Genomic DNA, 23,221 nt, shown 5'->3' with positions numbered 1-23,221 from the left:
TCAGAAATAACCGTAATCCGGAGGCTGAAAAATCAGACAAAGCTGAACATACTCAACTGACAACAAAAAGCTTGCCATCATCAAACGTAGACAAACAGAGGCAGTGGGAAATAAATATGTACATGTACGACTATCATGGAATTGAAGTAAATATTCAACGTGCTGGTCGGTAAAAAAGAAAAAGAGTGTGATGTGTGAAACAAACAACAGAGCAGTGTCCTTAAATGCAGTCAGCCTAAATCTGTGTCCAGCAGCCATCATAATGTGCCGCTGGTGCTACAGCATTGCTGAGGGCTAATGTTTGCAGACACACACACTTCTCCTTATCCCAGCTAATATTGAACTGTTCACATGATCTTTGGCTTATTAGTGTTCCAACAAATTACCATACGGCCACCTACAAACCTTATCACTGCAAACAATTATGCAGTAAATTCACCTTGACAACTTTTACACCTATGAGAAGCAGTTAAATATTTGGACATATACTGTTATTAAAACAGTAAACATTGTTTCTACCTTATATCAATACGAATTTGGAATGTAGAGGATTTGCTGTGTAAATTTATTATACTGTTGCATTGTCGGTCATCAACTGTGATCAAAACAAGGAAACTTCTTCGTATATTAACTGATCAGGCCTTTCTAGCCTTCGACATCACTAAGCATACCTGGTTTAAATACACCTGTACACGTAGTAGATAAACAAGTTAACGAGCTGGAGAAAGTATCATGTATAATTTGACATCTTTAATGTAGATGGTACTGTTAATAGTCACTCAGACGTTAACCGCTCATGTACAAATACATATCCCATCTGCATATAACGACTTTTATGTGGACTTCCAATCACAAACCATTAAAATGCTGGCACTTTCATTCTTGTGAAGAGCTGACTCCAACCTCCACTAATCAAATGTACAATTAAATCCAGATCCTAGAATATCTTTATACATATTACAGCCATGCCAGTAAAATTCCTTTGAACTGACAGTTGAAAACATGTACCTAATGCCTCTGATACATTAGACGCATCACCCAAATCAAATGGTAATTTTCAGTGTATCTCTGTACTCCTTACTTTTAAAAAAGAATGTTTCTGTATGTACAGGGTTTTTTATGTGAGAAGTTGTATTTGACACACTCACCTGCAATTTACAAAAGCAGCAAATGTGTTGACATGTTTAGTGTTTACAATAACAATAGGAGAACATTTAATCCCAGCAGAATAAAAATCGTATTAAATGCTCCATCATCTTCTTAAAGGAGCTTCTCCACCAGGCACAACACAGCAAGCCACAAAGACCCAAATGCATTTTCCGTTTGCACCTAGTTGCCCTTCAGGCATTCAATCATGAGCATCAGGGCAGCACAGATCAAAAGGAGGCAATACATGTATGTGAAATTTAAATATATACCTGTGTAATTCATGTCATTATACACATACGTATCATAAAGTATGTAAAATCAGTACGAGATCCAAACATACCTAACTGGTTTGGGCACAAGATGACCCGCCGAAATCATCGTGTTCAGACGATTGTGTGATATACTATATAAGCATCATGAAACAGCTATATACATGCTTGGTGGACCACCCTGCCTTTTGTCTTAATAGTGTAACCACTGTCAAATAGCCGATATTATCTCCCTGACCCCACCCCGCTGGAGCCACTTCAGATAGCCAAGACTTGTCCACTTAACATGATGTATGCGTATGACTTTTGCCCTTGTTAGAGAGATCATAAAAAGTCACTCAAGACAAAGAGTGCTGTCCTGAGCAGATTTGAATACAAAATGTCAAAATTGACGCTGCACTTCACAGAAGCACTTGAAAATGTGGGACAGCCTTATTTGCCTTGCCACGACAGCCTATTAGAAGGCTTTGACTTCAAGACTGATAGAGTGATGCTGCTCATATTGCTAGGTCAACATTACCCAAGATGTGACAGATCGGGGAAAATGGATTGTACTGACCTCTATGACCCTGTCAGTTCTCAACCATTATCTGGCATAACAGAGTTTAGACATCTTCACCATGTATAGTCAGCTAATAAATCATGCTTATTTATCCTATAAAAGGATCAAAATAGATCTCCTTCAATACAATGCATGCCTGAAAATAATTAATACACAATTATGGTTCAACATAACATAAAAAAAACCCCAAAAACAAGCACAACTGAAAAAGTCAATATCGTCTTCACAAATTCTGTGTTAAAAATAATGTGTGGAGAACAAAATTTTAGACCAACTGACAGACCAACCAACAGACAGACAGAAAGATGTATATAGAGCTAACAACATTGTGCAAGTCTTAATTACTTACACAGCTATATCAACTAATTAATAAATCTGCATTGCCTATGACATTTAGCAATGACATAGGCAATGATGTTAAGCATCATGGCCCAGACCCATGAAACAATCTCAGACTTAAGTCTAAATTTCAGTCATTAAATTTGTTCTGTTCCTTCCATCATTTTACCTGTAATTTGTTATACAATGCATAATTTACTTAGAATTTACATTGTCAAGTGATATACTGACCTTGTTACATAAGAAATAACAATTTAACAGTGGTCTGAAATTCTGACTTAAGTCTAAGATCATTTCGTGATCCTGGGGCCTGATTATCAGTTTAGCTAGTTACATGTAATTAAACACGTTAATTGTCAAGGAGTATTAAACCAAATTCCACATCTGCGTTGTGTCTGTTCCAATCTGTTGGAATGTCAAGGTTTCCTTATGGTTGGCCAGCCTATCAGTAGTATTGGAGTATCAGATATGGCTCCATGCAAAATAGAGGAAAGGATTTCAGAACATCAGGTAAAGAGAAAAATCCTCTGTATAAAGCCTTATTCATTTGTGTCAAAACACTATATACAGTTGACAACTTGCATGTGCATATATATATATCAGGTCAAAGTCTTGCAGGCAGTTTTGAATAAATTTAGATTTAATGTGAGATTTTAATTGTGAGGTGGAAAAAATCTGAACTGATTAAGAAATTATGTACATTCCAATGAATCAAGTGTATATAATGCAGTTTGAAATATAATCTGACCAGAGCATTTACTACATCCTCACTGATAGGAGAAGCAAATGAAAGATGAATATATATAATATATACACCTATTTCATCCACAGTCTATAAAGTGACATCAAGGGATACCGAAACAAATCACCCACAAATCACAGAAAACACACCTGTCAAATTTCCTGTCTTTCTCAAATAAACATCTCTCTATTAATACATTTGCACAGATGTCACAAAATGTAAATAAAAACAAATCCACTTTATTTACATATACTAATAAGGACATAAGCAAATCCCTGCAACACATGTTCTAGTATTTGTTTTTTAGGCCTTGCTATGGCCTCCTGTTATATCAAAACCTGAACAAACATGGATTTGTTGTTGACGTCTACTGTGTTTCTGATTTCTTCTTACATGCATTATTCTGAAATAGACTTAAAACAGTGACTTCACCTACCTTCTTCTCTATTTAAGTAATTCCCCTTGGTGAACCATTAGGTAAATTATCCCTGATTCCATAGAACAGTTGTATGATGTACAAATCCTAGACAAGTGAAAGCATGCAACCATAGGGATAGCTGGACAAGCAGGTGAGGGGCTAAGGCCACTGGTCACCTGTACAGGTGTGTAATAGGAAGACTGACCACAATGGACAGTGGTCAGACATGGTCCAGAGAGCACTCACTGGGGGGTGGGCGCAAGATAAAACCCTCGCATTCCTCATTGTGTCTTCATCCATGTCACAGAGAGAACAAAACAAGACCCCAGCCATTAAGGGCGATTGGCTTTTGTGAAGGCATAAACTGGAGCCATTACTGCAGCTATACACAAGCTTTACCCCACTCTTATGACAGGGGTGGGACGTGAGAGGGCAAATATATCGTCCACAGCCACAGCACAATTACATAAATCAACACTTTTAATATAATACTTACAGTCTCCACCATGACAACTTGGCAACTAGGGGAAAAGAATTTGTAACAAATCTTAACTAAATCCCAGTTAATTTAGTTAACGTCATAATTCCCCACGATCTGCATAATAATTCTGTGGCCTCAACAAATAACAGAGCTTTTAATTCACCCACAGTGCATGGATGAGCAGTTTTCTAATGGACGTGGGGTGGGGTGGGGAGGGGTGGGGTAGGAGTGGCGAGGAGTACGGGTTAGGGGCATTCATAGGTTTTTTTCCCCCTCTATATTAATTGATAAACAGCTAAATGTAACAACAGGTTGCTAACAAAAGTCTTAGTAACAATTTCTAAGGGCATACTGTGGAAGTGTTTTTTTTGGTATTATCAAGGAACCCTTTTAGACATGAAGATCTGAACAAGACATCTTATTAATTCATTCATCTGTATAATTAATCAATCTAAGTTTAATTGTTTTGCAGTCAACAACATGACAGGAGATCAATGCTATATGCCATGCAGTCTGCTTGACACATTCAGTTCTGTGTAAACAAGCCCTAAAAATGCTTACATCAAGGGTGCATTAATCCTAAACAGTGCACGATTTTAAAAATATTTTGCTCATCTCTATGCAGTATCTTTTGACAAATTTACAAATATGTTCATCATGTCAAGATGTGCAGATCTTAAATAACGGTCATGCAATTAAGCCTCAGTGTCAATTAATTAACAAGTGGCAATTCAGCACTTGAAAATCAAATAAAAAGAATCTGGTAGTAACTGCTAACAGACAAATTGGCCTTCCTATATTTCAAAACAGTCAGAAAGTAACGCTTTTTCTTAAGAAACTCTTTTTATACGAGTAGACTTATTTTTATAGCTACTGGGGAAATCTGTTGGAATGTCAAGCAGCCTGTATTCACACACTACAAACCTATGAATGGAATAGCGTACATTGCCTAAGGCTTTCCTAACTGACCACTGGAGTGGTCAAACAGCTTATCTCAGAGGTATGTGTCTTGTCCAATGGTGTGAGGACCTCTAAAACCCACATCTATCCCTTTAATGAAGCATTCTAACACAAATCCTCACCCTAATGCAGACAGAGCTTACCAGCTTAGCAGGCACATTCTTTGAGGTTCTTTAGATATTTACAGTAAGCTGTGCTTGTAGAAAGCCCCATCAATCCCAGCCAAACATTACACTGTCTGTGTTCATTAGGCTATTTCTTGTTTACTGTAAATCTTTAAGCGAAATGCAATATTTCTTAGGGGCAACTTTTCACAATTTTCCTCATTATTTAGAATCATAGTGCATACAGGTTTTATAGCTAGCCTTTCAGACAAACCATGGTTTCTACTAGAAATTTAAACGAGCTAATAATGCACATATGTCACTTTTTATTACGTTATGACTGCAGTTAGTTTTTCTTGGAAATGTGTAATGAACAAAAGTAGTTCATTACAAAAGATTAACACATTTTTTGAGTCAACATAAAGGGAATTATTTACCATATTTTTAAAAGAATCCTTGTTTCACTGAAAATAAAATTACAGCAAATTAAATTTGCAATGAACATAGATCCATAAAGTTGGGAATTTAAAAAAATTCACTACTGTTTTGTATTGAAAATATTACGAGCCTAAATTATCACAACTCCTAGAAAAAAAAATTGCTCCCATATACGGAAAAATGTGTGCCTATTGTCTTCAAATTGTAGCTACATTCTCATAGTTACGTTTCTTTTTGTCCACAGCCCCTGTCTCCTCAAAGCAACACGCTACAGGGCACAGCCACACAGAAGTGTAGGCATGAGTTTATGTCATTTCTACAGGGGAGAATTCTACCAAAATACTTGTGGTTAATAACACTGTTTTCCTTTTTTGTTAGCAAAAACACTTTTTCACTTTGTTAACACAGCATTCTCAGGTGAGGAATTTTATCAGCCTAATATCACTAGTAACATATTATCACAAGAGTCAAAAGACCTTGTAAATGTATGAAGAATTGAATACATGTCAAGTGTAAATGATGATGGCCTCATGAAACGGCAAGGTCATCATTATTAAAACAGCACTGCATTTCAAAGTTATAAGCAGATATTAAGAAGGAGGCAGCAAGAGGTTAATCATAGAGTATACATTCAACTGGAAATATAAGCATCATTTAAAATGATTTACGAAGCAGGCTTCATTACCTCTGAATAATGCTTGATGATCCATAAACTGTTGCTTTATCACTAAAATTCTTTCACGGGAGGTTTGTTTAGAAATAAAAGCAGCTTAAAAATGCACCCACTGGCTTATAATGTAATAGGTCATGAGTCTGTTGAATAACGCTGATAGGAATTAACTCAAAACTTGATAATTCATGATTGGTAAAGTAATTCAGATGCTAACTTACAACTTAAAGCTAGCTTGAAACTTGACATGAGTTTGTCACAAGTTGGTTTAGTAGTGCAGGCACTGACTTAAAGCCCAAAATAACCTTAAAATTTGACACATAACCTAGAATCATAAGTCTGAATAGTATCACAGAGACTAGCATAAAACCTAACAGACTAACCTACACTTCTGAGTGGGTTTATTATTGCAGACACTAGCGTAAAACTTGTTACATAAACATATAGCCTAGAGCCTGTTTAGTATCGCAGAAACCAGCGATACTAAAATCTGACATAATCTACACACTGGAGTGTTTATTAATGCATACACTAGCACAAAACTTCATACACAAACCTATAGTCAGTTAAATAACTAGGACCCTAGCTTAAAAACTTCATAAAGAAAATTACAATAATGCATACCTACAATATCTGAATCAAAATGCCATCTCTGACACTAGTTCATGTAAAGCAACATTCAAATATGCATCAGCCTACCTTAGTGTGGTTGACATCACCTTTAGTGTGGTGGCTAATGTGGAAAAGTCCATGATGATGGGAGGAAGATATGAGAGAAGCTGGAGGTAAACACAGCAGCAACTCCTTTAGATGCATCCTCAGGTGATGAAATATCAGTCTCGGGTAAGACAGAAACTTAACGAAATCACTGCTCGAAATTCCAAAGCATGTCTAAGGCTATTAAGTAGCCAGGGGACTACACTTTGGAAGTCAGTCTCCAGAGGTGTGCCAATACTCGGCTGTTTCGTGGAGAGACGTTACGTCTTGGCTATCCATGAGGGCATATGACTTGTGAATATCAAACACCTGCAGTTCAACAAGTCCTACATGATTTTTTTTCTGTCTTCTCCTTTTTCCCTTTTGTTTTTTTCTTCTTCTGGGACAGCAAAGAGATTGGATATGATCAATTCAATGTAAAACGTAACAAAACAAAACCTTAGCCTCGATCACCATAAGGTTAGTATTTTGTTCCCCCACTATATCTGATGGCATTCCATCCGGGAAAGGTGAGAGATGTCACAGCTGATAGTGTGCCCCTCTATGCTAAGCTTAGCTGTCCACCTGTATCACAGTAGCTAGCACATCACGGCAACATCATTAAGGTGTCAGTGCTGTCCAAAAATGTCATTTTTTTAAGACAGGAAAACAGTATCTGCACAACCAGAGCTAAGATTGCTCGCTCCTCACCGGTGGAATTCCCGTTGACGAACACCACAGTGTATGGACTGGTGATGATATCAGCTGTGGCTATCAACACTGGTTACAATGAGGGTATATAGCCTTTCCTGAGGACCCGCTAAACAGAATCTGACGGCTGCTGCTACAACGGAGTAACTCTCATCTCGTGCTCTGTTCAAACAGTGGCTTATCGGAATGTCACATGGCACATTTATATTGCATTATTTTACAGCGGTCAACATCCACTGGCCATGCATATGCCACGCTTGCGAGGTGCTGGTCAGGGATCAGGGTTGTAGCCCTGCTCAGTGATGGTTTAACCCTTGACCTCTGACCCCTAGAGGTTGCCAAAGGGCTGCCCAGCCAATGGCAGATCTGGGAAGATTTTCCCTTAATGCTGGCAATACTGGAGACAAGATAACTGGATGATCTCTTCTCAAACAGAGCGTGAGGATTGTTGACAATCCAATTCAAAGATTATACACAAAAATGCTGACTGAAACGCAGGAAAAATTAACATATTGAGAAAGATTATGCGAGAATGTCATATTTAACATTTTTTTTCATCCATGGGATATTCTACCTTTCAATATTTTGATATCTTCTTAACTGGAATTGTCTGGGACGATCGAAGCTCAATCAACATGATCAAGAAGAATGAAAGCATGTACGTGAATGTTGATGTACGGCAATGGCTGTACACGTGACACTGGGATGCCAGCCTTACATCATAGGGCCTCTGCTTATCACTGTACGTTAAATCAGCTACCACATAATTCACGATAAACAAGGCATACCTCACTGCGCAGCTAAGGAATCGCCTCTGCACTCCACACAGGCTAGAGGTTAGTATTGTGTTGTAATGTGTATCGCCGGCAGTTTTTCATGCTGTTTCTTATCTTTGCTTACATACTTTGTGAGAGGACGTCAATCGCATCATCAGTAGAAGCACTCTTAACTTCCTCCCTCCCAATGCTCCAGGCCCTGCTCACAGACATATATACATACTGCCAAGTTTTCCTGTCCTGTACAAAAATTCTCAAACAGGAAATACAGAAGGCTCAGCATATTTTATCTAACTCGCTGCGTTTATATGGACACGCAAGACAAAGTTAGGTGCACATCTTCGTTGTCACACACCCGCTAACGGAGTACTAGGCATTCACATCTCCCAACATCAATTCCTGTCTAAGATCTACAGACGAGTTTTTCTTGTCCATGCTAAAACACAATAGCTGTTAGATGCATGGATGTAATGTTTATAAAAAAAAAATCAAAAGAAAAAAAAAACACATAAATTTTTATTCTCAAGTCTATAACCAAAAAAGAATCATAGACAAGAAATCAGAATGTCAAATAAATATGTAGACTGAAAATAAAAACTGATCATTGACATCGGGAAAGAATCAGTTCCAGTGTTGGTCCTAAAGATACTAACTGTTCAGATGATAACATAATCCTCATTGTTTAAGTTTTTAAAGGCACAGCCCTTGTCACTTTAGTTTTCTCCACTTAACAGCCGACTACCATTGCAGAAGAATAACGTTCTTGAGAATATCGCAGTAAAAAAAATTAATTACAATGAATCAATTTAATAAATTTAACAGGGGAAAAAGTGAAAAGAGATTATGTGAAATGTGAAACAGCGCTGATTTTGTCACTGCTATATACGTAGTTCCCAAATGTACACCTGTCCAAGCTACTGGATGAAAACAAGGTCATCCAATGTAACGCCTGAGTCTGAATTAATCCGCTCATCGGGTAATTCTTATGTCAGCACACATATGTATGTACTTTGGGAGACAAGAGAAGGCTGGAACGAGTTAGGAAAGAGACTTGTCTGCGATGGCATTTTCCCTTCACGGCTTATAACGAAAAAAAAAAAAAAAAACAATACACCACAAGAAATCTGCCAGCATCACCAAGAGAGATCAATAGCAAGTGTAAACTGCATCGTCAGACTTCCCATTTAACCAATGTCTTTCTTAATCCTGTCCCTACAAGTGTGAAGGTTGTGACATGGAAAAACCAGGGCACTGCAATTTCAATCATTCTCTTACGTTTGTTGTCATCTGGCGCATTTTCGAATTTCAAGACCAAGGTGTTCTTGAATGTCTCTATTTGGCAGTGGGTGTGAAGGTGTGGGCTGTTTGACAACAAATCAAAGTTATTTTTTGCTCCTCCCACTTTGGAACATCACAACAGTTGTGGCATTCAGCATCATGGTGATGGGGGAGGAGTGGTAATTTGATGTACATTCTGCAGCAAGCAAGAAGAATCTTGAGGCCAATAGAATAAATGCTGATTTTTATTCCCTTTACAGTACAAGAAAAAAAAAGTATCAAAAAAGGAAAGCCCTCAAACTATATGAAGTTGTCAAATGCAATTTGAAAGCAAATACAGTGTTTTTCTTCCCTCATGTGAGGAAAGTTTTTCTATTAATTCCAAAAGCAAAATGATCTTGAGCATGGCTATGACTGTGTGAAGAACAAACTTTGACAATGCCTGAAGTTTCTTTGCAAAAAGTAGCTCTTTAGAAGTTAGCCCATATAACTTTCAATCCAGTGGTTTCAACTTAAAAAAAATTCTTTGCAGCAACAACAAAATCATGACCCCCCCCCCCGCCTCACCCCACACTCCAAAAAACAAACAAACCGTCCAATGCATCACAAGTGAAGGCCAAAGAATAACGATAAAATGCAAATAGTGTTTCTGTGAAACATAGATACATAGATGTATCTTTCATTTTATAAAGATTTTGTTTAGAAATTTCAAATCAATGTTCTAGCTGGATTATCGAGAGAGAGCTGTGAATAGAAGAGCTAGTTCGATCGCTGCCCAGTCAATGTGGAAAATTCCTTGAAGTTAGCGGGCAAGTCCAGTTCTTCACACAATTCACAAAAAAGCGTGTGGTGTGGGATTTTTGAACAGGTGCTATAAGCTGACCACAAACTTTCACGGACACTGACAAGAGCAGGCACTGGCCAACACAGAATTCAAGGTTTTAGGTGTTGGGCTTTGATTTTTCCAGTCAAACTTAAGCACAAAGCAGCACAATGGCAGCTTAGATGCGATGTGTGTGTCACACATTTTGACCAGTTAACATGCCTACAACAATCAAAATGTGCCAAAATGGCCAATTATCAGCTAACAGGTCAATGGATTGATGAAGTTTATAAATAATACAGATGGTCAAACATCAGAAACAAAATGAATGAAAACCAGGACATTATTCAGGAACAATTGATGTAAAATAGGTGCTGTTTTTTTGTGAGCATTGATGTGTAATTAAGTAACATTGGGAGGTTCAAGGTACACACAGCAAATTAAGCCCATTTTGCTTTTATTCCATTCAAAAAGTTTCTATATTCTTACCTCATCAAGACATTCAACCAAAATTTGAGCCAACAGTTATTGGAACTTTGATGATAACTAGATCAAAGTAACTGTCATTTGTGGCCAAAGATTGGGGTTCCTCCTCACGCAGATAAGAAACTACATCAACTCAACTGGGCCAAATGGAGTACACATTATTAATAGTAATATTAAAAAAGGCAATAAATTTTTTTAACTGAGATAACACTTACTCCACAAGCCGGATTACCTTCTTCCTGCTCATGAAGAATATCAAAATGAAATGAAAACCCATGTTTTATACATTTGTTACACTGAATTTAAGATTACAAGATCTGAAAATGTCAACAGGAAGCTTGCGGCAAAGTGAGGATGGATATATTGTGATCGTCAAACACTGCAAACAGTAGGTCTGACATAAGATACCAGAAACTCGTCTGAAAATTCAGCATCATGTATTTATGACAATTTCCAAACTTGAAGTTTCTTGCTTTGTTGTGTTTTATCTATAGTTCTCAATAAAAAAAAGAGAACCATTTGGGCAGGAAATAACCTCTGGGTACATCCGCTAAAACAAAATTGTCTCGACAAACTTGAGGGTAGCAAGTTGGAAACACAATGCATGCAAGTTTCTGAGAATTTCGGTGTTTTGTAATAAACTCAGCGTGGCGTAACAGCGAGAACGTGCCGTGTGGGAGACACAATCAAGGATAATAATGACATGAGTTGAGAGGTAACTCTGCCTAGCCTCGACATGTCAGTCGTACTGGGGCAAGTGTCATCAACCTCGGCCTTTCAGGGATGCCCTGGCCATGTACCCTGAGCGGACGGCCAACCCGTCTGTTTGCCGATGGCCACCAAGACGTGAGATAACCACTGCCAAACGGACTTATGAACATAATTTGCCTGTTGTCATGTGTGTGTAGAATTCAGCTAGATGCCAGCACTTGGGCAGCATTTGTTGAGATTTAGCCAGCACCAGATGAGGTAAAGCCTAAAGGGTAAAAGCCAGGGCTGTTCTTCATAAGTCAAGCTGACTGTTTATCCTCATCTTCATTTCACATCCTAGCAAGATAGCAAAGCACTGGCACAAGCCTGACAAGTAGCGTCAGGAAAACAAATAGTTCTTCCTTCTACACAGGCCCCTTGGCATTGTCCGTGGGTCAGCCCAATGGGAGAGGGGTCAAGGTTCCCCACCCCTACAATTACTAAGTTACAAAGTAACAATTTACAGTAAGCTGGCTAACTAGCCCAGCCTTAAGACAAAAGGCTAGGCTGTGGGCTAATATGTTGTCTGGAATCATCCCTGGGATATCTACAAATAATGCACTATAGCCATGAATCAATAAGATAGCAGGTCCCATTTTGCACACTCCAGTAGAAGAGGCAAAAGTTTTGGCACCAAAAGTCACCCTGCCCAGCAAACTCTGCTCCGCCTTTTTCTTTGAAGCGGGTGCCAAGGGGAAGTCAGTTTGCTCCCCCTTCATCAGCTCGTAATCTTGGGAGTTTCCCCTGTGGGGGGTAACAATTCTAAGGATTCAATCAGCCAGTAAACAGAGAGATTTGCCACTGCTCTCCTAACTCTCTGCTATCTCAATAACAGTCACACCTTTACATCATACACAACTGACATCAGACAATTCGGACAATTTCAATGACTTTTCTGGGCAAACGTGAGCATTGAGACATTTTTGTCAAGATTCATATTTATAGATAACCCGGATTTAAGAGCTAAAGAAATCTGTTCCAACTGCAACATTACAGAACACCTATTGGACAAATAAAACTGGGGGGAAAAAGGGCAGCAGTTTCGATGGCATTGCCAAACCTCACCGCTTTAATATCATATTGACACAGTTATGAAATCTTAAAAATATGCTTTGTTTAATACAAACTGTCATCAAGGCAATGTTTTCAATTTAAACAGGACTTTATAAAGATGTTATGTTCTTTTTTCAAAAAAAAAAATTATGATATAGTAAATATTGTGTAAAAAAATCTTAGCAAGCAAGAGCTAGACTTGGGAGAAATCTTAAGATTTGCATGAACTTGCTCTTTTCCAGAACGACTGGAATCAGGGTTGAGATATAATAAGCATTACACAGTCGCAGGTTAGTGTTGGTCGTACATGACAGTTGAGGGGGAAGATGTGCTTCCTAGAGGGGTCAATGAGGACAGGCTTTGACTTAAATCAATCACCACTACATTCCAGCACAGTGATGCGTGAAGACATAACTCTCAGCTTGCTCTGCGTCACTATTTGTTCCGTCTTTCATCAAACTATGGAGAATAGGCTGGTAATATGCAATGACCTTGAGAACTGAAGCTGCTAATATTTCTGTGTGATAACACCGAGCGGAAGGTAATACATCCTTTACAGCAGAAAGACTTCACATCAATAAAGTTCAACTTAATTCTACAGCTGTAGTAGGCTGTTCTTGTATGCAATATGACAATGGATAACCATCGACACGGTCATAACAGGGAAAGTGCTGATGGTGATTGCTGGGACATTTTACAGTTGTTGCATGTATAATTAGAGCCGTTTTGTGTACATGAACTTTTTGCCTCGGAGGACAGTAATCTACAACCTATAACGGTTAAGCCTTGGAAAAGGCTTGCCTGGAACAACACTGCAGCAGGGAACATGTCATGTGACCACGATATGAACATCTGTCTCGGTTGTATTTCGGGCAGGGTCATTTTTTTTTCAGGACACTTAAGTGCAAAAAAATCAATGTCAACTCTAAGAATTAAATAGAATTGCGTTTATAAAACTTTCTTCTAATCAGTAGATAATACCAATATATTTGTAAAACTTTCTTGCATAATAGTCACACTGCATCATTACCTTTCCATACACCCTGGTGTATTTATTTCCGATGTAATTACTGGTGTATTTATTTCCGATGTAATTACTTAACAAATACATCAGCTTAATCCATACGTTATTCTGCTTAATTCTTTTGCATTCGTTTCACCTGTAATAACTCTTACAAAACAACTAAATACACAACTTAAATGACATTTTACTTACATTTGGTTTAGTGCAGAAAAATGTGTCAAAACTTTTTAATTTGTAAACAATCATTATGAGAAATTTGTAATTTAATTTAAAATTTATTTGTTCCTTGTTCAACAAATTCTGTAAATACAACATACATGTAAGCTTCAGCTACAGCATATTCAAACAATATCCTTTCTCAAAGATACATTAAATAAATAAACAGCTGTCACATGTTTGAAAAACCACAGTGCTTGGGAGATTAAAATCTTGTCTTTCAGGAGCCATAATGCTGGAGACTAAGGGTAAGGACTCCTACAGAGGACTACGAGAGATTATTCACTTCCGAGTTTTGAACAATCGCTTCCTGGTCCTGGTGAAATCTCCCTTGTCATATATACACAAACAATATTGAAACTGATGAGTCTGGCTATTAATGAAAAACAGATTTAATGAATCCAAAGCCGGAAACAATTTCCTAGAAACGATTTTTGTGAACTAAAGGAGTCATTATGTGTGGAGAGGCTGAAGCATTAAGGAAAACTGTTGGTAAGAACTAGGGTAGACATTTGTCCGAACGCTGTACCCAGTGGGTCTATATGTAATCTGGTCTTGCTTTGGTCTCGTCCCTAGACTCAGCCAGACACCGTAATGAGAGGTTTCCGGTCAGCCCATGTCAATGTAATCAATGTAATCCACAACTAACAAGCCCACTTCCTTAGGGGATAATTACCCATAGATTAGCCTACCCATCTCTTCGTGGGTTTTGTTTGAACGTAAACACAGGCCTAAACCCATGGTAACCATCCAAGGATGAGGGCCGACACAAAATGTGTGCAACAACCACATGGTTTTTCTCTCACTGCATTTTTTTTTTTTTTCGACCCCCCTTCGGACAGCATGCCAGCCAAAGCTCCACACAGAAATACGTCTGCTTACTCAAAAACAATGGCGCAGTTCTTCTCCGCTATAAAACATCATGTGACGGCGGCATTTTTGAATGCTGACCCACAGAGTCCCAGCAGTCTACAAAGATATTTTATGAATTCGGCCCTAATCACCTTGTAAACAGAGCTGAAGTAATCCAGAATCATCTCCTGCACTGGTCACAGATTGTCTATAGACAGTCTACGGCACCAAAGAAAGCTGATGTAAACTTTATCCCTAAAGTCCTAAGAGGATTCTATCGTGTTATGTGCAAGTTATACTCACACTGAAAAATATGTTCCCAGCAAATACTAAAAAAGATATTACTCAAGCACTTCTTCCCTTTCAGAAATATGCAAAACGTCAACAAAGGACTGACTTATATTTTCTTTACAATTTTTTCCTTTACAGTTGATAAAGGAAAAACTGTCTTCACACAGCACAAGATTTTGCAGGCATACAGAGTTGTCTCCCTTATGTCCCGGTCACGTATTAACACACGCTTAGAAACAATAAGCAATAAAGCATAATTTTTTTTTAAGTCAAGGCAATATTTAAAACAAGTAAGTGGATGTACTGACTTAAGTTCTATTTCTGTTAATATTTTGCAGTTTCTACAGAGACATTTTAGTAAAGTAATAAAATTACACAATTCAGCCTCCTGATTACACTTTAATTACTATGGGCTTGGCACTTATACTTAATTTATTTAGGTTTCCTTGTACATATGAAACTAAACCGAAAATGACACAACCACATAAAATAAACATATGTATAAATATAATTTTTGTTTATATTGTGTGATATTTTCTGAAGATTATGAACCATTTAATTCCTCTATGTACACATGATTTTCCAGTACATGCTAGGCCCTACAATCACCATACGTGTAGACTTCTGTTAATACAGTAATCGTAAAACAATTCCACTCAACAAAAATCTAACCACATGTTAACTTGACATCTACAGGTTCGTAAACAATAAACAATCATTTTGTACTTCATTCACCAGCTCTTGAATACCCGGGTCAGTAAAATTAAACACCATATAGAGTTTATAATAGGTACCACAAATATTATAAAGATCCGGCTTGATTAAAAATAGCTTATTCTGTACTGACAAGGACATCTTCAATCCTTATTGTTGGACGTGCCTGCTTCAAACTGGGGGACTGAATGTATATTTTCAGGCTTATCTATACCTGGATATAGCCTAAACAGTGAGCATATAGATTTCACTAAACAGAGCTGCCCAGTGAACTGAACACTTAACCTACAACTGTCATGGTCAACTGCCCTGTATAGACCCATCTTTTCCCACAACGATGGGTAGAAAATTAGGTGGAACTAGGTTTTCAATTTTGTAGATTTGTTGTTGACTTGTTGTCCACGTGGTCAGTGATGTGGATAGATTAAGTGACTATGTTACTAATAAACTGGATGAACACCACACTGTGACAGTGGTCTGCTAGGTGACCAGGTGTGTATATATATATATACTGGTTGTCACAGTCACCCAGATCTTAGATCACAAATTTCATATCACTCTAAAATTGTTATTTCTTACTTCACAGGGTCAAAATATTGCCTGTTATTGTAATTTCTGGGTAAGTTATTGTTAACCAAATTTCAGCTAAAATAATGGAAGGGAACATACAAAGGTCAATGGCTGAAATTCTGACTGAAGTTTAGGATCGCATCATCATCCTGGGGCTAATGACCTGCACTTTTGTTCCAAATACACACTATGTCTCTTCGTGCTGCTAAAATTGATCTCAATCCTTGATCCTTTCATGTTAAAATGGCATGTACATTCTAAAGTCATTATTTGTGTAAATCGTTTTCATTATCTACTATTTTTTTTTATGTCCAAAACTGCCACACCTTCAGGCATTCATGAATTGAGAGAAACTATAGAAAGTCTACTTCTACTTTTGATCTGTCTACACTGTTAGTGATGTTATTCTTTTTTTGTTTTATGTATTTGATTGTTTTTTGCGCTGTACTCAAGAATTTTATTCATGCTAGTACAACTGTTCTCCAAGAAACACTGTTGTATGAAACTACACTTAATTAGGAAAATCTAATACTCCATTTTCTGAGCCAAATTTTGTCATTATAGAAAATAATAGAAAAAATTACAGAAAAAATCATTATGATTTCTGAAATTCTGAAGTACAGTAGGTCATAAAAGAGAACTTCTTTTTCTGGGTGAAATTATCTCAAGGTCCAGAAGAAGGCAATTTAAACTTAGAAATATGGATTGGTTATACTATGACTTCATAATCTGAGTGTTACACCACGACCAGTGCTGCCAGTTAGCTGTGATGAGCCCGGGGGGAAGTGGGTGGGGAAATTTATGTACATGCACCAGACACAGGAAGTCAGAAGTAATTAGCTTATCCTGAAAAACACTTTGTCGTTTTTATTGTGTACAGTTATGTGGAGGTGCTCAATGTACAAATGTATGTGCTTTAACATTTACTTCTGTTTGCTTTTCCAATGTGATTCGTATAGGCTCTACAAGGTACACAGATAAGAGAAAAGTTCAGCCATTTATTTCAAGGTTAAAAAAGAAACAGTGAACATTAAGATTTTAAAATGAAAAAGCAACAAACTGAAATCAAATCCCTTCCAACACCCTTTCCCCACCCTCTGAAACGATAACTGCTATACACTTGATCTGCCAATCCATGCCATTGCCAGTACCTCCCAAAGTTAAGTAAAACAAATGACAAGTAAAGAAATCAGGTCTACTTGTAGGATTGACTCCGGACTTTCTCTGTATACCTAAAGCTTTACCCTGTTTGGGTCTATGCCTTACAACGCTGATGGTTTATAAATAGCTGTCTTCAGTTTGGACAGTCCATGTTTTCCACACCCCATCTGTCAACAAGAAGTGTTATCCACTGATCTTCTTTTTGTAAGACTCAGACTTAAGTCGACTATTATGTCAAACAGTTGATTTTTTTGCACTCCGCATTTGCACTTGATTTGTTAATGCAAGACATTACATGGGTTTGCAAACAAACAGATTCACACACTATTCATATATGAACACTGATTGTAAAATGTTCATAAGCCAAAACGAGGTTTCTTTCACTGTGCCTATATGCCGGTCTGTTGGTTTTAACCCACCAAATTTTTTAGAGGGTTTATTGGCTTAACATTTAAAGAAGAAAAGTTTCTAAACCCAGAAAGGCCTTTGCTGGCAGTCGTGTAACAGCCACTTATACGACGTTGCATTCACTACTGCATGATGCCATCTTGTGCACTCATACTTATCATTTTCTAGGACATTAACCTAACATAATTACTGAAAGGCTGATGCATATAGAAGCCCTTGACACATGAGCTTGTATATTAAAATCCATTTCCTCCTCATTCTGATGTAGCTTTATATTGTTTAGCAAAAAACTCAAAACAAATATGTGTAAACAAATGTAGGACTTAGACAATTAACTGATTAGGGGATAATAAATTTGAATGAAGAGCTTTTTTTTTTTGCACCAAGTTAGAAATGACCTTGGATAATACTTTTGTATCGTGCTGTTTTTATTTGAACCGACTTATATACCCCTCACGTGGCCACTGTCTTTACACAATGAAGATTTATATCTACGCTGAATAGATTCAAAATCATCAAACATTAAATTGAATTAGAGCTGAGTTTTGTTCAGTGAACACATGCAATGATTACTGACATTATGGGCTATACAAGCGATCAAAGGTTAGGAAGATGGGTCTTAAAATAGCAGGAGGATGTATGGTTGAGCACTTACACTGCCTCAGTGATACCTGGTCTCGCGTTACTATCTTTGAGACCCCATCTTTACGACGATAATGATAGTTATCTTGTGTTCAGTTTCTACAATTCCTAACTTGGCACTATACGTATATATTCCTCCATGGAGGGTATCACGTTCTTAATCTCAGGAATGTTGGAGCGTTGAGAATGTTTTAATATGCATAATAATCGACGGTGCACTTTTATAGCAACCACATCATTACATTAAGACAGCTTAATAACCCTGAGAAAAACGCCGCCAAAAAAAGCTGGGGGTCAAAGATTACTTTTACGAATAGATATTATTGAAATATTTGCCAAGTCATGTGTATCTGAAAAAAAATAAGCACTAAATCACAGCACTCAAGTCACATTAACATAAAGCCATTTCTTGTTATCATGTCTTCCTATCAAACAGCGGAGTTAAGGCAGGTACTCTTCTACGATTTGGCGCTACAGCAACATTAGATTTATTCACTTACTAATGCAATGTCATTAGAGTCATCATATAAACATCAAGGTGAATAAAGTGAATACATATACAAATGTGCTAGCTTCTCAACGGAAGATGTATCCTCCACTAAGTTTTACTTCTATATGTGAAAAACAATAAATGGAATCTTGAAAGACTTATTTATTTATTCATTTATTTGATTGGTGTTTTACGCTGTACTCAAGAATATTTCACTTATACGACGGCGGCCAGAATTATGGTGGGAGGAAACCGGGCAGAGCCCAGGGGAAACCCACGACCATCCGCAGGTTTTGAAAGACTTAAGACCATGACATACACTTAGGATATCTTTTGATCATAGAATACATACACACCCTAAATGATTACAAATTTCATCCATGACTAACTTGCCCATATTTCTTGATTCTGAGAATTCTACCGACTATAGAAACATGTTCAGAGGTTTGCTTTGAACATGGTTTGCTTTCCACTGGAAAACTTTTAAGTGTCAGCACAAAAAAAAAAAATGTATTGAGACATTTATTTGCTCTTTTGTGAGTGAAATTTTAGTTCACCCACAGTTTAATTTCAGAACTATTAAATTATATATACATGTAATATAAACTCTCCTAAACCCTTCCATGGTTTATTTATTGAAATGATGTAGGCAACAGAAAATACTGCTACATAATGCTTTTGTCCAAAGCCTTATATCATTGCTACAATCCTTAACCATTCTCAAGAATACAAAATATTCAAATGGCCTTATTCCAACAAATCCTGTTGAAATTTAGACAATACTATGTGTGAATTAGACAGTACTATGTGTAAATACCTCAATTATGACAGAGCATCCTACCAAGTAAGTTGGTGAATGTCATGAAATAGCGTCCCTGGATGAAAAGATTCATCTACAGGCCAACCACGGAGCAGGACGTCATCAGAATTTCCTAAGCTGCATGTCAATACAAGAGTTAGTTGAAGGATTAATTGTTGTAAGTATCATATATCCTTATTCGTCCAACATGACATATCAAGTACATTTTATATACACTGTCAATAAAAGATTAGTTTCGACCTCCCAACAATTTGATGTCATAAAAGGCTTAGCTTGAGTGAAAACGTATACGCCTCTAAAGGCCATGACAGCGGACAAAATATGTAAGGCTTTGAAGTGTCGTACATCTGTATAACCATGGTTTTGAACACATAAAACATAGAAATCAACTGGAGTGAGTGAGTGAGTGCTTGGGGTTTAACGTCGTACTCAACAATTTTTCAATCATATGACGACTAAAGAATCCTTAGAATGGATTTAATGTGCCTCCCTGTTGCAGGACGGATTTCCACCGCTCTTTTATCTAGTGCTGCTTCATTGAGATGCCTTACCGAAGGCAAGTAAACTACCCCACCCGAGCCATTATACTGATACGGGTCAACCAGTCGTTGCACTATCCCCTTCATCCTGAACGCTAAGCGAGGAAGTTACAACTTCCTCTTTTAAGGTCTTAGGTGCGTCTCGACCCAGGATTGACCCTGGATCTACCGAAGAAGAATGAATGACTGACTGGTGGTTCAATCAGTATTCCGGTGTTCTTAGGTACAAACATATATAATTAAATTTCCTTTGTTTTCAAGCGATAATGAGCTTTCTAATTGGTTTCTAATTTTTTGCGTTCATACTTCGATGAATCTAAAAAGTATTTATGCTCCACCCCCTCCGGACTACTTTTACTAAAAATGAACATGACTGCACCCGTGAAACATGCATTTCCCATCTGCTTTAGACAGATTTTCAACACAAAACTAATTTTCATACCACCGCAATATTTAACCTACATAAATCTTTGTGTAAATAAATTGACGACCGTAAGTAGAAAACTCTTGAAATATCCCAAATATTGAAACAAACAAATAATGGAGCTCCATGCGAGAAGGGTAAGACATAGAAAATTCCATCGTTTCTGCTGAATGACAAGCTAAATGAAAACATCCTTATACAACATCCGCTGTCATAAATGTTGTACAGACGTCTGAGTACCGATATCATTTAACATTACTAAAAATGTCAGGTTAGCCCTAACGAGACATCACAGAGCTGAAAACTAACATTTAATGTCAGAGCGGGATTGTCTCGTGTTACAATCACAAGGGAATTATTGCGATTTTGTAAATATCAGTTACTACGTGGCTGCAAGCCATACAGATACTGTGCTTCGAAGACTTAAGGTTTACCATGAACTCTCCATCCATACTGAACGTCTTGGTCACAACCAGCTACAGATTTTTGTGCTAGGCCTACATGCATTCAAACAAGGCATTACACAGGGTTACAGTTCTGACAGAATATGTGGACACGAATATGGAAGTTCCATGCGACGTTATACAGTAGGAAATTCTCTACGAATCAGGAGAAGATCATTAACCTGTTCACTGGTCAGAATAGTGAGAGTCACACCCCGTCATGTCTGCTTGTGAAGCCACAAGCACTGCTTACACAAGCCATGATCAGCCTTACCCGACTCCTCGCGTCACTCTAAACCTGTCCTCGTCTTCTGTTTGAAACACAACAATTATGCCTCTCCGCTATCAGGTAGCTGCACAACACATGGATTCCACGAGTTCTGCATCATCTTGATTAATCTCTCTCTCGCCGTCTGCATGTTTCAATCTTCTCTACAACTGTAACTTTTGTCAGTTCATTGGGGTATGCAAACTTTTGTATGAACCACTTCGGTTGCATACTGTTTGCATAGCAGTTTGCATAGCAGTGTTTTTGTTCATACCCCAATGAACTGAAAAAAAGTTAGTCACTCCCTAAACACAAAGGTTTCACCACATGTACTACAGTATGACGTCATCATAGCGACCTTTCAAATACTGATCCACCAAATCTATTCTTGTAACAGACAAATCTTATGTCAGTACTGAAGAGGATTCCTTTTCACCCCAACATCCTTATATGCCTATTAGCATATCTCTTGCTTATATTCTTTTTATACAATCGCTCAACTACTTTTGCGTGGATTAATTATCAGAAATATTATTTATTACAAATAATTAAACACAACAAATATAATTGCTCGGTTTATGAGCCGAGCAATGTAAAATTATTAAATGCACTGAAAGGAAAAAAACAGGATATTGTTTGTACAATATAAAAAAAGAGATTAAAGAATGTACATGCATGGTTACAGACTGCCCAAACGGTTATGTTTATTAGAAAACTATTAGCTAAAAAACCCTCAAAACATACAGAAACTGTGGGTGACCTATTTATGTACCAACAGGATGTGGTTTTCACAACTACTTAAAAAAATGAATTTTAAGACATCAAACGTCCCGAAAAAAATGAGACAAAGAGAAAGTAATTAATGTTCTTTAGCTTCATTTATGATAAATGTAAGTGATATGCAAATGCAAATTACATCACCTTATGACGATGATGATGTCTGTGTGGTACTGATTTTCCAGATGCTAACATTTTGAATAATTTCTTAATTTGCTTCTTGTTTTAAACAAGACCGAAATGTTTATCTTTTGACTGCTTTCTTGAGATCAATTAATGAAGGTGCATCAAAATGTGCTGCTTCAGTGAACTTTAATACCTGCTGTGATATGATACTATCAATTTAACCCAATTTATTACTAACACCATTGTTATGCATGCCTGTGATCTTCTGTACATGGAAGAACCGTGGCCAATTGAGATCTGAACAGGGAGTGTAAGCTACATGAAGCTCCTCACCCCCCACCCCCCGCACCCCACCCCACATACACACCAGGAATGTGGGCAGACTAACACTGTGCAGGTACATTTAATTCTTATGACACCCATTCAACACATCAACATTCCTGAAGTGAAAGAGGATACAGTTTCACTGGAGTGACAATAATACTAAGGAAAGCTATCAATGGGCACTTTTTTTGTTGCGTTGGATCTGAGTAACTGGGTCAGATCAGTTCACGGAAACATTCAGATCCTTACACTTCCGTTATCGGTGACTGAGCAGTAGCCTCGTAACAAATGAGTTTACGTGGGTGGGTGGGGCCCCATGGCTAGTTCATCAGGTAAAATTGTACGTGGATATGTACTTTAGTCATCAGGTATTCCGTATAACCAATGCTTAATAGATATACACCTACATAAGATAGGTGCTCGATAT

General features: G+C 37.6%; 1 protein-coding gene across 1 annotated transcript in view; it reads right to left on the bottom strand.

Moving 5' to 3' along the window:
- The window catches only part of LOC135468899 (rho GTPase-activating protein 20-like), a 63,119-nt gene that overhangs the window by 34,440 nt on the left and 5,458 nt on the right, over positions 1-23,221 (bottom strand). The gene's annotated exons all lie outside the window — the stretch shown is intronic.

The sequence above is a fragment of the Liolophura sinensis genome, chromosome 1 (genome assembly GCF_032854445.1).
Source record: "Liolophura sinensis isolate JHLJ2023 chromosome 1, CUHK_Ljap_v2, whole genome shotgun sequence".
NCBI classification, from domain to species: domain Eukaryota; kingdom Metazoa; phylum Mollusca; class Polyplacophora; order Chitonida; family Chitonidae; genus Liolophura; species Liolophura sinensis.
The sequence above is the reverse complement of the archived record's forward strand: the minus strand, read 5'-3'. Positions and strand labels throughout refer to the sequence as shown.